Consider the following 6,667-nt stretch of genomic DNA (forward strand, 5'->3'; position numbering starts at 1 on the left):
CACGTTCCTGTGCAGGCGCGTCTCTTTCTTACTCACTAACTGGTATTTGTTAAGGGAGGTGCTTTGTAAAGCTCTGGAGCCTTTCCCTCATCCTTTTTGTGAGTCTCCAGCTTTTTTTTTTCTTTGAGGCTCACTAGAACACCCGGAACCTTGGGAGACTGATACGCACAGAACTCCCCACCTCCCGGTTGTACAGTTTCCAGTTTCTGATGGAAAATTTTAGGGTTTTCCCCACACTCCCCTACTTTTCCTTTTCCTCAACAGCATGGAAGAAAAACACACACACGGCAAGGCTTTTTGTAGCCCTGAATGCAGCTTTAGAGATTGTCTTTTAAGACACCACTTTAATCTCTTGTTCTCTGTGAATCACTGTGAGAAGTGAGTGGTTTTAAAAGTTGTAATGCTATGTTGGAAATTGGTTTGCCTTTTATTTGAAAGGTAAGATCATGTGATTGGAAGAACACAACCGTTGGCTTGGGAAGAGAACTTTGCTGCTGAAGCATTTTTTACCTTGGTTTAAGGCAGGATTTGGAGGGAAGGACCAGCTTAGGGAGAGTGTCTGAGCCACAGCATCAGGATGGGGGAAACCACATGGCATCCATCAAGTTCCAGTTGACACAGGAGCAAGATCAGAATTTAGGAGGGCAGTGTCAGCTCCCTTCTTGGCTGTCAAGGAACACCAATCTAGTAGAAACCTGCTTGGTTGTGACCTAGGTGGAGGTAGATGCCATACATTTGACATATGCTTCCTTTAGGAGCCTGACAGGCAGACTGGGGATGGGAAGCGTGACAGCCTGACAAGTTTTCTCAAAGCCCAGGATACAGAGCCAGTGTTTTTTGTAACATCTGGAGACCCTCAGTTAGGCCAACTTTGAATTCCAGAGCAATGCAGGAAGTCTGTGCAGCAGAAACCCAACATTGTTCAGTGTGTATTGCTGTGCAGAGTGCTACTGAGACAGGACACAAATGTTGCTGTGTTTTAATTTGCTATTTGTTTTTGAATTGGGTAAAGCATTATTTCTCTTGGTCACCTGCACCACCATTCCACCCCTATCCCTAACCTGCCCCACAAATAATTAATATTAGAATGCCTCATACCTGAAACCAAATGAACATTTGGGTCAGGTGCCAGATGTCTGCTGCATAGAATAGCTTTTTCTAGGTGTCTACCACCTTGAATTTGTTTCTTAACTGGGTGTTCAAGTCTTTGTCATTGAAACCAGTTTTTCATATCTTAGATTCAGTTGTGTATGATTTAATTTCCCTTATTAGGAGTCTTTGGGCAGGGAGGAAAGAAAAGACAGATTTGTTCATATCAATGTCAGTATCCATTTTGGCACATAAAGATTCTTGATGAACCCTGCTTGCATAGAGCCAGATCTTTTCCCCACCCCCAAGAGTATCTGCATCAGGGATGTGACTTGGTGCGAAGAGAAAGTGGAAAGCGGAAAATCCCAATTTCTAAATGACCTCCTTGCCTAGCTTACTGAAATGGCTGCAGAGCAGACACAGGATGAATTTGAACCTTTGGTCTCATTTGTGGAAAAAGTTGTGCAATTTTTTTTCTGTGCTACACTACATACAAATCACCAAATTACAAAGTACCCCTTTGTGATCCTTGGTGTACTGAGCAGTTTCTTGGGGCTTTTTCTTTCTGGGAAGTGGGAGGGAAAGGAGCAAGGTGTCATCCTGCTCTTCATTTGTATTTTGGTCCCAAAATGTAAATACAATTTTCTATGTTACTTTTTTGTGGTAACTACCAAGATGAATATTTTAATTAGATAAGTTATATGAAAATGAAAATTCCAGATCTAAATAAAAAACAAACAAAAAAACCCTCCACATACTGTATCTTCTTTACTTACAGTGTCAGGGAAAACAAGTTAGAAAATGCTGATTCTTAGGCTGTTTAACAGTATCCTTGGGCTGGGCCTTAAAGGATGTTGAATTACTGTTGGTAACATAGTAGGATGAGGAAAGGGGAAATTCGGGGGGAAAGAATTCTGTGAGCAGAGGGAGGGAACTCAGCATTTGCAGGGAACCAGGCACTGTCCCTTGTTATACTTGGAACCCTGGTAACCCCATCTTGCAATTAGAAACTGGTTCAAACAGGTAAGATGGGGCCAGGCATGGTGGCTCATACCTGTAATCCCAACACTGTGAAGGATGGAGGCAGGAGGATTGCTTGAGCCAAGAGTTCAAGATCAGCCTGAGCAACATATTGAGACTCTGTCTCTATAAAAATCAAAAATTAGCCAGGTCTGATGGCACACCTATAGTCCCAGCTACATGGGCGGCTGAGGTGAGAGGATCACTTGAGCTTGGGAGGTCAAGGCTACAGTGAGCTGTGATTATGCCACTGCACTCCAGTCTAGGTGACAGCAGGACCCTGTCTCAAAAAAACAGAAGTATTGACATTACACAGTGTTAACAATGTGCATCCACAGAGCTTGGCTGAAGAGGAAGTAAAAGCAGAACAGGAGGTGGTAGAGGGCATAGATCTCTCTACTCGCTCCAAAGGCTGGAGTGCAGTGGCGCAATCTCAGCTTACTGCACCCCTCTGCCTCCTGGTTCAAGTGATTCTCCTGCCTCAGCCTCCCGAGTAGCTGGGACTACAGATTCCTTCTGAGTGCCGGTGGAGAGGGCCTACTGCCTACCTGTCCTCTCTACCTATTCATGGGCGTCTCAAACTCAAGATGTCCACGAGAGATTTCACATCTTCACCCCTAGGGATACGGACTCATTCCTCATTCTGTTCTTTGCCCTTTTGTGTCATTTTCTTACAGTATAGTATCCTAAGTATCACTCCCCTTCAACCAGCCTATCACCATTGAACTCCAGGGGCCTTGTAGCTGTTCTCACTGTCTATCTGCCCTACCCTCCCAGTCTTTTGAAAGGAACATCTGGGCTGTCCCTTCCAACTTTAAACTCTAAGTGTTTTCTCCTTGGCTTTTAGGATGAAGATTCACAATCCCAAAACCCTCCTGTGCTGGCCCCTGCCCATCCTGCTACTCTCCTTTCTCTCTCCATGTTCCCCTTCTCTCTACTCCAGCCACACTGACTGTGCAGATCCATGAAAGAGCCATCTGTGGCCTCAGGGCTGTTGCTCAGACCGTGAAGTTCCTCTCCTCACCTCCTCTCCTTACTCCCCAGCATTTTAAAACTCAAAATGAGGATGAGTCCTGCCTTTTGTTTTTGCTTATCCTGTTTTATTACCCCCCAAGCCTGCTTCTGGTGAGCGCATATTTTTTTGAATTAAAAAAAAACACACACATTAGGGGTCAGGGGGCACTGTGGCTCATGCCTGTCATCCCAGCATTTTGGGAAGCCAGGGTAGGTAGAGTTCAAGAGTTTGAGACCAGCTCTGGCAACATGGCAAACTCTTACCTCTACAAAAGAGATACAAAGATATAAAGATACAAAAAAAATAGTTGGGTGTGGTGGCACGTACCTTTAGTCCCAGCCACTTGGGAGGCTGAGGTGGGAGCATGGCTTGAGTCCAGGAGGTTGAGGCTGCAATGAGCCATGATTGCACCACTGTACTTCAGCCTGGGCAACACAGTGAGACCCTGTCTCCAAAAAAAAAAAAAAAAAAAGGAAAAAAAAAACAAAACAGGAAGGAGTGAAATTAACATGGCCAAGCTTCGTTGCTAATAAAGTGGCAAAAGGAAGGATTTGACACCCTGATTCTCTGACTGCAAGGTTTGTGCCACCTTTCAGTTTCCAGGGGCTGTGAGGGCCCAGTAGTCTCAGCTTACACGGGCATTCTAATGAGAACAGAAGAAAAACAAATGCAAAAAGTTGTGCCAGCAAGGACTTACTGAGAACCTGCTGTGGTGGCTCTGGCTGAGCTGCAAGAGCTTCAGCACTTGCTAATGGAGCCACAGGTTTGGCTTCAACCCTGAATACAGCAAGTGGACTGGACCTTCAATCAAACCTACAAATCTGTCTTTTATCAATTAATTAAACGTTTGCTGAGCCAGGACCTGTATTAGACCTAGTAGCCTCTGGTACTACAGCCAGGGAGGAGTAACTAACTTTACTGATTATGCACCTAATAGGTGCCACCGTTCCTCCCTGTGTATGCTGCCTCTCTTATCACAATGATCCTGTGAGGAAAACAGTCAGGGCCCCATTTTCAAAATGAGAACTTAATCCTGGTAAATCCAGGGTATGAAAAAATAAAAAATGAGAACTTAAGGCACCATAGTGTCTGTAGAAATAAATTATAAAAAACTGTTTTAATGAAAATGAGAAAAATGAAGCACAGAGAGATGAAGAACTTGCCTAAATTCACGGAATCAGTGAGCAGTGGTGCTGTGTGTTGGGCCGACTCCAACACGCATGCTCTTAGTCACATTTACCGTCTCATATACTGACACATTCCCAGTTAGGCCTCTGAAGCAAAGCCAACCTCCACAACAAGAGATGCCTGAGCCAAGGCCACAGTAATTTCTGGTTTTTAAATTTTTATTTTTAAATTTGGAATCTTGATCTGTCGCCCAGGCCCTGGTGTGCAGTGGCATGATCTTGGCTCACTGCAGCCTCAACCTCCCGGGTTCAAGCGATGCTCCCACCTCAGCCTCCCAAGTAGCTGGGATTACAGATGTGTGCCACCATGCCCAGCTAACTTTTGTATTTTTTGTAGAAATGGAGTTTTACCATTTTGGCGAGTCTGGTCTCAAACTCTCGACCTCAAGCTTTGGCCTCCCAAAGTGCTGGGATTACAGGCGTGAGCCACCGTGCCCAACCTAAAAATTCTTTATTCTCAAGTTCAACAGTCATTTCTAAGAATGACATCTTTTGTCTGCTGCCTGTAGTTACAGGCAGCTGATACCCAGCAGAATCCTACCTGGCTTATCAATTTGACAGATGCCCCCATCACATGGTTTCTCATCCACTTTCCTCTCTTTCTGGTTATTTGCTAAATGGTGAATCCGTTTGTCTTCAGAGGCCCCTGGACTTTCTTTCTTTCTCTCTCTCTCGTTTATTTTTTGAGATTTGAGTCTTGCTGTGTTGCCTAGGCTGGTGTGCAGTGGCACGATCTTGGCTTACTGCAGCCTCAACCTCCCAGGTTCAAGCATTCCTCCCGCCTCAGCCTCCCAAGCAGCTGTGACTACAGATGTGCATCACCACACCCAGCTAATTTTTTTTGGTAGAAATGGAGTTTTGCTATGTTGCCCAGGTTGGTCTCAAACTCCTGAGCTCAGTCTGCCTCCACCTCCTAAAATGCAGGATTACAGCATGAGCCACCTCTTCCAGCCCCCTGAACTTCTCTATGTCTATCATCTCAACTCTTCAAAGACTAAGGAAAGTTTCAGCCACCAAAATTTTATATCACCATTTCTCAAGCACAGAGTCTTGGGTTGGGACCTCAGAATATGCATTTGAGAAGCAGCAGCTCAAGTATTATGGACAGAATGTTTGTGTCCCCTCAAAATTCTTATGCTGAAATCCTAACCCCCAGTGTGATAGTATTAGGAAGTGGGCCTCTGGAGGTAATTGGGTCATGTGGGTGGAGGCTTCATGAATAGGCTTCTCTCTCATAAGAGAAGTGAGAGTTTGCTCTTGCTTCCTGCTCTCCAGCATGTGAGGAAATGAGAAGACAGCAGTCTGCAAACAAGGAAGAGGGCCGTCACCAGACACAAGATCTGCCCTCACCTTGATCTTGGACTTCCACTCTGGAACTGTGAGAATTAAATGTTTGTTGCCTAAGCCACCCAGTCTATGGTAAGTGTTATGGCAGCCTGAACTGACTGAGACACTAAACAAATTCTTTTTATTTTTATTTATTTATTTATTTATTTTTGAGACAGAGTTTCGCTCTTGTTACCCAGGCTGGAGTGCAATGGCGCGATCTCGGCTCACCGCAACCTCCGCCTCCTGGGTTCAGGCAATTCTCCTGCCTCAGCCTCCTGAGTAGCTGGGATTACAGGCACGCGCCACCATGCCCAGCTAATTTTTTGTATTTTTAGTAGAGACGGGGTTTCACCATGTTGACCAGGATGGTCTCGATCTCTCGACCTCGTGATCCACCCGCCTCGGCCTCCCAAAGTGCTAGGTTTACAGGCTTGAGCCACCGCGCCCGGCCTTCTTTTTATTTTATTTTTTAAGGTTGGGTTTCACACGGTCACCCAGGCTAGAGTGCAGTGGCTTGATCAATCTCAACTCACTGCAACCTCCCCCTCCTGGGTTCATACGATTCTCCTGCCTCAGCCTCCTGCCTCTCATGCCTCACCTGTAGCTGGGACTACAGACATGCACCACCAAGTTTTGTATTTTTAGTAGAGGTGGGGTTTCACCATGTTGGCCAGGCTGGTCTTGAACTCCTGACCTCAAATGATCCACTTGCCTCAGCCTTTCCAAGTGCTGGGATTACAGGTGTGAGCCACCGCACCTGGCTGACACTAAGCAATTCTTAAAATGTACACTGGCTGAGCACAGTGGCTCACACCTGTAATCCCAGCACTTTGGGAGGCTGAGGCAGGAAGATCATGAGGTCAAGTGATTGAGATCATCCTGGCCAACATGATGAAACCTCGTCACTACTAAAAATATAAAAATTAGCTGGATGTGGTGGTGCATGCATGTGCCCAGCTACTCAGAAGGCTGAGGCAGGAGAATTGCTTGAACCTGGGAAGTGGAGGTTGCAGTGAGTTGAGATTGT

This window comes from Saimiri boliviensis, chromosome 11, assembly GCF_048565385.1.
Source record: "Saimiri boliviensis isolate mSaiBol1 chromosome 11, mSaiBol1.pri, whole genome shotgun sequence".
NCBI lineage: Eukaryota > Metazoa > Chordata > Mammalia > Primates > Cebidae > Saimiri > Saimiri boliviensis.